Source organism: Manduca sexta, unplaced genomic scaffold, assembly GCF_014839805.1.
Source record: "Manduca sexta isolate Smith_Timp_Sample1 unplaced genomic scaffold, JHU_Msex_v1.0 HiC_scaffold_1698, whole genome shotgun sequence".
NCBI classification, from domain to species: domain Eukaryota; kingdom Metazoa; phylum Arthropoda; class Insecta; order Lepidoptera; family Sphingidae; genus Manduca; species Manduca sexta.
The window spans coordinates 1-10,157 of record NW_023592588.1 but is presented as its reverse complement, the minus strand read 5'-3'; the positions used below and the strand labels follow the sequence as shown (position 1 = coordinate 10,157).

The window sequence follows — 10,157 nt, the reverse complement described above, 5'->3', positions numbered from 1 at the left end:
TTGCAGTCCACTGTATAAAAATAATACTGTTTTCAAGAGATGTCACACTACATGAGAGCAAAAAATTACTGTTATATTGCCGCAACAGGTACTCGGGCCGGCATTGATGGTAATGTTTAGTTTCTAACGTGATAATCAGTATATCAAACAGTCTCTACTATAACAATTGTTATCGATATTTAAACAAATTTCTACGCCCTATGCGGACAATGTGTAAATCGGCGAAGTAAAATCTGTGCAATGATCGAAATCGAAAAACTTCGATTTGGTGTCAGGGTCATCACTATTCTGACATTGTCGTAACTCGTTACGGTACGGCAGATTTGTTTTGGGATGCAATTTCTAACAATAAACTTATATCAATAGCTATAAACATTACTACGTATTGTATTTGGAAGTGAATTATTAAAGTAAAAACGGGCAAAATAATGAACAGTACAAGTGCCATTATCAGCGGATAAGGCGGCGGCCGTTATCTCACTGATAACGACAGATCTTCGTGAACTCATTCTTTGAACATTCCTTCTATTCAATGTTATTGAAGTATTGAGGACTAACATTTTTAGAATAGTAGAACATGAATAAATATGTGTGAGTGTCACGGAAACCCAAAACTTGATACATAATTTATGATATTATGCCTATAACGCCGGTAAGTATTGGTTCTTATAATTTGTCATGTTTCTAAACATGTATATTTTTTTAACTTTAACAAAACCAATATACATAGGTAAAAATAAATTACCGTATTATGCATGTAGGGCAAACTTGAAGGGCAAAGAAATGTTGCAGTTAGTAGATACCTACAACATAATACAGTCACACTAAACAGTCGAAAGTTGAATTAAATGATTTAACTATCGCAGTAAACTTTTCAAATTCTATTTAAACTTTTCAAATTCTATTATAAAAATAACTTTTAAGTTGTTACGAAAGTACATAGAGGTTATAAAGATAGTCGATTAAATTTCCCTATAAAAAATACACACGCCTTCTACGTCAATGTTACAACACATTCAGACATTGGTATGATGAAGTAGCAATAACTAGCAGAATTATCGTTAAATCATCCAACGTTTAAGGTTGAACGATTTGAAATATTATCAATTTTTATATTGTACTATCTGAATTCTTATCATTCATGAAAATAATTTGTTTGGTTTTTATTAGATATGTCCTAAACAGTATTGTAAATAAACAATTTTGATTCGTATCTTGCTCTCAGTACAGTACTTGAGTGACTCATGTTTAATGTGACAATTGATTGCTGCGAACGGGACGCCAATTTTATTAGAACGAATTATAAAGATCAAAGTTTTATAACCTAGGTGATGCTAGCGGCTCCCCTAAATTTTCTAAATAGTTTTGACAATTACTTCTAACAAACATCCACATATCCCAACCTTTGGAAACATCCTTACAAACATTTGCATTTATACGTAGAATTGCTTCTTCAATTAAATACAATAATAAGATTGAAATTCGCTTTATTGTTTTATTTATCGAAAATATCTATTTAAAATGCATATAAGTATTAGTGTTAGTCATTGATGATTAATTTTAGCCAATGAATTGATTAATTGTTAGTACCCCCGCATTAACATAATTGCAGTTTACTTACCTATATTAAAATTTACTTTATTGTATAAAGAATATAAATGTTGATAAATTAAAACAAATCGGTATATTCCAATTCAGTTATGTTATATAAGTTTCTGTCACCAAAAATATCAAACATCTTCTAGTGTGTAAATGAACTTCAAATATTTTACGAAGTTGGTTAAGACTCTATTACATGCAATTGGGTATTTACTGACACAAAAATTTTTTAATAAAATTATTAAGTTATGTAGGTTTTTTATAAGTTTCGTAAAAGTATTTTAATAATATTATTGTGAAAGTTCCTATTACGTTTGGACAATAATGTGAAAACCATTTACTATGGTTTATTAATATTTTTATCATAAACTATATTAATCGTGATTTTAATCTTAGTTCATAAAAATACATAATTTTCTATTTTGGTAATTAGCATGAGATGTAAAACTCATTTACGTCATTTATGTATAAAGGTTAAGGTAACTAGTTGGAGTATTTCCATGACGAGAAGTAGTAGGGAAGTATATTGCATATTGCAATAATGACTACTGAACGACTACTTTAATTCTATTCAATTTTAAGATTAAACAAGTACTTATTGTAAAAATAAAATGTAAAGCATATTATTGTACTGCCCAGGCGTGATTTAGTGTTACTGCTAATTTAATTTTAGCAAAGAAGGCTTTATGAACTTAATTTGATAATATTTCGCTGCTGAACTTATATTTTATCGGTTTTTATGATGTACAAAACACTACTATATGAGTATAATATTAAACAAAGTTTCTAAAGTGGGAAAAATAATTATTTATACAAATTCGATTTTGTTCGAAAGAGTTCTTTTATTATAATATAGGAGAACCGCGTGTGTATAAATCAATAATGTTGTATGAAGATGAATCAACAGTCATTTAAAACGAGCGGAGGCTTTAGTTCAGTATACGGTACGGAAACCGGTCGGTACAGTTTTGGCACGATTTAGTACATTTTATATTTTTTTACTCCTTTTTATACGTTCCAAGCAATGATGTGTAATGTGATGATCTGACATCATTTTACGAGACTCGGGTTAAACTACCATTCTGGAGTATTTTTATTAGTGTGTTTCTCAGTATGGAATCTCTTGACTGGTACATGAATAATTCCCATCTATACGATAATATATTTTATAATAATCACGGCAGTCTTGTGCGATGTCGGAGTAAATGACAAGATAATTGTTATTAACGTCTTTTTAACTTATTTATGTTTTAATTATACATTAAATAAATAACATATTCGGAAAACAAATGAGTATATTATTTTCGATTCTATAAAAGGAAATAGGAAAATAAAGTAACTCCAGTCTGCAGTTTTGTAATAAGCCTTTGTAAAGCGTCCTTTGATTTAAATTGATAATTGTAGCATTTAGACGCAGAGGATTAGGTTTCATAAACTTTGAACTGAATGTATGGTCATTTGTAGATAATCTCGCACACTGAGTCTGCAATCATAAAATATGTATCTGGTGAGGATTCTAGCGCTACATGTGGCTGCAATAATTCGTCGGTTGAATGAAATATTTTATACCTAAATTAATTCATATAACGCTTATTGTGGCCTTTTGCGATGCAATACTCAAAATGAACATTATATCTTTCTGGTTTTCGTTCACTGAGTTCTTTCAACATAAATCAAGTTAATGATTTCATTTCTTTTCGATAGAACTACGAAATATTGGGAGAAATTATGCAAATTTCAATTACCACCGCAATGTTAGATATGGGTTACTTAAACAAACAAAATACGTAACATCTGTAACGAGTGACAAGTTGGCAATTATAAAGCGATTAGTATTGGCGACGTGGATCCGGAAGCAGGAAGCGCCATGGCCGAGCCGGCGCGAAACAGGCCACGTCATCGCGCCCGGAGACCACACAACCTGCTCATTGCGATGCATCGCAGCATCTCTGTCACAATACCAAGCAGATTGCATCTGCGACAGACGACACAGTATGCGTGTCTTGATGCCAATCGCTAAGTTTAAGGACACCACTTTTCTAACGGTTTATATTCAATTCTAAGTAGCTACTATTAGCTAGCTAGCAATACTAATATTGCCAGTGTATTTAAGATGCTGGTAAAATCTTGGTAACGCAATTTTAGAAAATCTTTTTCCATAAAATGTGTGTAGTAACTAAGCCGAAATCAGTACAGCTTAACTGTTTGAAATATACTTAATAATTATATTCTTGTCTAATGCATCATTAAGTACTAAAGCAGAAATGGATAAAACATTTAAACACAAAGTTCTTTTGAACATGTACGTCGCATATATCAGATCTTATAAGTGTATTTTCGGTGTACTCGCACGCCCGTAAGAGTCATCTTATCACGATTACAAAACGGTGTACCGTGAGTCACAGTTGGTAAACCTGTTAGTGGGGCTTATATGTTAAAAGTTGGGATTAGTCGCCGTCTATACAAATTTGCGTTGTGTTCAGGGTCGGATACATGATTCGACTGAGTAATTATAAAATGCGTTTAATATATCTCAAAAATCACATGAAATGGTTTATCTGTTTTTTTATTTACTTTCTGAGTCACAAAATGGCATATGATTTAGTAGGTTCAAACATTAAAATGCATATTCTAGAGGCATAACTTAGTCATCGGATGATACTTATGTGGAGCCGAGGGAATATTCTAAGCTGTTATAGTTCTTAAAATGTATACCTGACCATACAAGTCACTGAGTTTCTTGCCAATATTGCTAGTGAGGCTCCCAGCGACGTGCTAATTTTCGCTTTATGAAAGGTAAATTAAGGCAAGAGTTGGGACAGAATAAACCTGAAGCAGTTGCACATCAGATCCGTTGCAATGGCGACTCGCACATCACAGTAACTTATACGGTGCGTATATGACGTGAGTCGCTGGACTGTAGTTACTCATAAAGGTAACTTGGTCTCCCTGTGTAACCAAGCTATATTCTTTATTTAGTATGAATTAAATATGTTCGGCACGTTTATAATGGATTTAATTAGCGATGAGTAATATAATGCAATAAATAATTACGCAGCATTTGGATTAAAATTTAAAGTATTCATTTTATATTATATTTATGTTGCTGTTTAAAATTAATTTATGACATAAGTTCTCTATAGAGTTTGCCTTTACCTACTCAATGAATATTTCCATATAAAGCTCAATATAACTTTTTCTATATTTATCCACAATATCAACTGCTATTTTATTCTAGAATACTAGCATTGCGTATTACATAAAAAAAATTATATTCACTAATAACGCGTTAATTACAGTGGATGTCCTCCTGCGATCATAAGTTTTTCTCGTCTTTTAACTGTAGTAACACAATGATTGTCGTGTATTACAACTACAGTCATAAATAATTAAGTCTTTACCGACAACCCTACAATGACATAATTTGACTTGTTCAGTAATAGTTAACCTACTTTGTAATATAGCTAAGAAAAGGTTTTCGCAAATTTGTTTAATAATTCCTTTTGTAGTGCATATCTATATGAATATCATAAGTGTAGGAATGTTTAAAGGGATTCAACTCCTTTAAGTATATTTATTTACTAAGTTTTTTTCATAAACAACATTAAGTTTTGACCTAAACAATAGTTTAAGTAAATTGATAAAAACTTAATCAGTTTCACAAATCATTTGCGATGCTAAAATTTATATAGCGATTGCTAGTAACAAAGGGTATAGAAAAAAAATGTTTGGGTAAATGGAGTTAGGTAAGAGATCTGAGTCCAATGTCGCCGGTGAAACTGCGCCGTCACCTCCGAGCCGCCACGCTTCGGTGAGCGGAACATTGCTGGCGACACTTCTGATTCGCGCTTTCGGTTTCGCTTGTGGACAGTGGAGGCGCTATACGGGTTAGAGATAACCAAATGCTTTTTTATAGACATTTCTTGGATTGTGAATATTAAAATCGTCCAATAAATAGCGACGGTACATACGATTTGTCCTGAACCGCACTCCAACCCGTCACAGGGCGGGAATACCGTAACACTGTACAATTTATTCTTTATTAATATGGATGGAAATTTACTTTAAGTTGTGTAGGTAAGAGTTCGAAAACAGTTTTTCGCACGGCGCTACAAAACAAAGCATTATTATGTGTCCTTAACAAAATGCCGTCACGACGGTAATAATAAAATAAATCGATAAAGTAATCGTTAACCTTTGCTTTACGTTACTAGAATAATTATCAGTTCATATGAATACACTAATTTTGTACCTATAAATACATTTAACATGTGTGTAATATTTAATTAAATATATATTTTTTATTTTTGTTATGCCTTAGCCGTGCAAACCATAATAAATAGCGGAACGTAGCGGGTGAAACATATTAACGCCGGATTGTCAATTTTAAAGCTACGACTGGCTTAAACTTTAGTGGAAACCACTGCACTGCTCGAAAGTAGATTAAGAATACAGGAAGTACAAATATATTTAATAATTCATTTATAAAATTACTGCAATTTTAAAGGTGATTAGATTATATTATAATTATACTCTTATCATATCGGAATGTTGGCGATATCAAACGAGTGAAAAGCTATAGTTTTACGTGGTTTCACCGCGACTTTTAAATGATAGAATTCAATTTGATTTCATTTATAGGAAATATTTAAAGTAATCATTGATAGGTACGTAGACCAAAGTTGAAACAAACTATGAATTGTATGGTAAATTTTATTAAAATAAACACACAGTCGTGGTGTAGTGAGTATATCGTAAACTAAGATAGTAACAAGATAAAAACTTGTTGACAAGCGCAATACAGGTTATTTGGGTCGTTCTTTCACTATTAGTGCGAGTGTAGTTAAAACAACCACCTTCGTAGTTGATTATCATTTTTCACAGGTTTTTATTTAAAAATAATAAGTAATTAATTTGTAGAAGTAATTTGGTTAATTTTTGTGAGGTATTTAAGAAAATAATTTACTTTGGCAATTAATGTTAAGAATAATAAACAAGTAATTCGTATTAGTTATACAGCACAAAAATCTTACACCAGCATTTTAGATCAACATAATATAGTATAAGATTAATACACTTTTGTCCGTTATAATTATTTAATTGTTTTGTTGATTCATATAGGTGCAATGCAAACGCACTTATATAAACTAATTACATAAATAAGATATTAAAATGGCCAGCTGATGATTCTGCGGTGAATGAATCATCAAAACAAACCATATCGCGGATATGACGTGTCCGGTCGCTAGCTGACCTTTAGTGTGTTCTTAAGATTGGATACTATAATATTTCGATGTACTATGGATGATTAATGCCAGTTTTCTACCGTTTTCTATTTGGTTCTACGCTAGAGGTCCTTAATAGTTAAACAGTCAAAATAGTGCTAAGAAGCAAAATTGGCCAATGTTATGCCAAGTCTTCGCTTTGTTGTCCGTTAAGGGGTCCCTTAAATTAAGTAACGGCGGATAAACATCCTTTTATATATTTAAGTAAATTATAATCGATTTAAAAGAATAATTTAGGTGCTTCTTTTGTGGGTTATTATCTAAAAATGAAGCTTTTAAAAATTAATACAATGAAAATATATAATAATTTCTTTATGATAAAATCTCATAACTTTTATTGTAAAATCACTAATTCATAAAATTTATTGTTACAGATATCACACGGTGGCGAAGAACGACATCAATGTAAAATAATACATATATTTTTAACCAGTTGGTTAATAGATATACACGTAGACAAGTGATGAGTAAAGATTCCGTCCTTAAGATATTTTTATAGTCGTTTAAGAAGTCAAATGAGAATTAACAATAACGTACGTAGAACCGGAGTAATGGCGGTCAATATGAGGAATAGTTTAAGGATACTCTGGACGACGGTTGCTGCGTTCGTGTTCCTGACGCGGAGCAGCGCCGCCCCGACCTTCGGCGGACCCGATAAAGCCACGGTGAGTTATCTACAAATCGTTAAACAAACACTAATAGATGATAATACACTTGTTTTCATATGACTCGCCTGTAGGTTCTTTGAACATTTGTTTGGCACATCAAGTACGTAATTGAATTTAATGCGTTTTGCGTGGGACGTATTTGAAAATTGATATAGATAAATATGTTATTAACTCTTGCTGTGTGTATAGTGTCTTATAATTATTATAACTATTGTCAACGCTTCGCTTCGAAGATTTTTATAATATATAATATTAAGTTACACTTAAAAAAAATAGTACAATATTATATTAAATGATTGAATGTAAATGCTCATATTTTATATCAATGGAAAAGTTGCAAACAGATAGCATATCATAATATCAATGTATCAACTTTAAATTACATGCATTCCTTTTTATGATTGAATGCAATTCATTTGTGCATTTTCTCTGAAAATCAAATCTTAAGCGGGTGACAGACATTCAAGTAAGTAAACCTATCGTCTGTGTGTCACCTCAAGTACACGTACTTTAAAACTCCGTGCAAGTCGGCGATCCAACTGATTTAAAGAATTTTTCTCTTAGCTCGTCTTAATGTTCCCTCTCGTGACGTAACTGTTTTATTTAATTTATATGAGATAAACGCTCTCTTTTGGTCAACCATTCCTTAACCCAGACTACAATTATATCTTCGTTTCTCGTATTTGATAATATAACATGCACAAACAGTACGAGTAAGTCTTTTAAACCCTAAATTTAAAGCCCGTACGTCTATGATCGACTTTATCATATTATGCCCGATACAGGTGACGTATATTGTTCGAGACGATATCAAAGATTACTCCAGCGTACTAGTCACCGTTTGAGAAGTTCCGTCTATATTAAAACAATCGGAACCGGAAATCGTAATCGCGTAATAATCTGAGATAGCTGAGTCAGATTCTCGGAACGGCTGACGGGCGCCGCCGGCACAAATTGATTCCGAGTGTCCCTCCACTATGTAGTAATCTCACATTCACGAATGATTGTAGCTGGTTCATTCATAAAACCGGCCAAGGTATCCAGCCGAGATAAGCGGTATGTTTTTCGCAACGCTACAAGAACATTTTTATAGCCTTTTCATATAGTTAGCATAACACGAATCATGAGTCATTTTCTTTAATGAACGTACGAGTGGCATATATAATAGATCGGTATTTAGTTTTTTTTTTTTAATAAAGTTTACGTCATTCTTGTAGTAATTGTAAATAATATGGTATATTATTTAAGGATGAATCACTATACATTGGTCAAGGGGTAAAATTATTTTTTGATTGACTGCACTTTGGTGGAGATTACTCATGATCAAAATAGCTTTAACTGTTTAGAATCAAAGGTAAAGTAGTCATGTTAGAAGTCTAAACGAAGAGTTGTGGGTACAGCACATACAAAGTGCTTCCTCCTTTATTGCTTCTACCAGCAGTTTATATTTTTGACTTGATATTTTCTTTAAGAACTTTAACTTATCAGTCAGGGATATATAGGATTTAAAAATGATGTACAAACAAATGGATCGATTAATTTCCAAGTTTCTTTCGCAGTTAATATAAACGAAAAAAGGATTAAACTGATGCTAATGGGATACAAAAATCTGCAATAGACATGTTTATCAGAAATATTTATATATTTTTTACAATAATAGCATAAAATTTCGTGTTAGGTGATTTGAAATTTAAACATAAAATGTACTTGGACTATGGCAACTATTATGGTAATTTAGTGTTTTTTTCACACAATCACCTTAGCTGTTGACGTCTCTTTAACCAGGAAAGTCACTAGAGTCTACGTTAATAACAGGAAAAGTATGAATACTCTGGTTAGTACTGGAGCTTCTTAATCTCTCGGCTTCTGATTGTAACAATATAAAAAAAAAACGTAATCTATGAGAGCTGAATAATGAATAAAAAATATTGTTGAGTTTAATGTTAATAACTAAACACAATTGAACCATTAGTAATATGTTTGAACATGATTTGATATAATTCCAATGTTATATTTAAAAAAAATACTACATATAATTGATACCACTTTATTTAAAATTATTAATTCCGAAAAACAATTTACTATTCAAGTCCATCAATAAACTTTAATTTCAAACGACAACCATTTCTATCAACACAAGTGCTCCTAATTCCAATCGTCAACGATGACTCATCACAGATGTCAGGTATATGAGTTTATTGTCTTACCCGAGTTCAAAAGGAAACGTAAGTTATAAAAATCTTGCCAGTTCACGGAATTATGGTAGTGGTGTGTGACTCACATAACCAGTTGCGAGCTCGCTTGCCGCCAAGTTCTAGGTCATAGAGCACCGACCACCGACGCGGCCGCCTAATGCAAACAACTTGCGGACACGACTGCTACTTACAGGGGTTTATTAAAATCATTTTGTTACAAATCTATCTATACGAAGACTGTTACTAGTTAGTTTTAGATAGACTATTTAATATATTATTTTAATGTAGGAGTGTTCAAATCTAATTCGCAATATCCTATATAAACAATGGCCCGACTACTTTGCGGGCTAAGTGCGGAAAAAGGAGCCCATAAGCAATAACCAATCCTATATAAAAATAATGTAGAATCT

The 10,157-nt window shown here is 32.1% G+C and overlaps 1 long non-coding RNA gene across 1 annotated transcript; it reads left to right on the top strand.

Moving 5' to 3' along the window:
- The first annotated feature begins 322 nt into the window (after positions 1-322).
- On the top strand, positions 323-7,516 carry LOC119191610. Its single transcript, XR_005113493.1, has 2 exons — positions 323-652; positions 7,259-7,516. It is a non-coding gene; the product is annotated as an uncharacterized LOC119191610 (long non-coding RNA).
- The last annotated feature ends 2,641 nt before the right edge of the window (positions 7,517-10,157 follow it).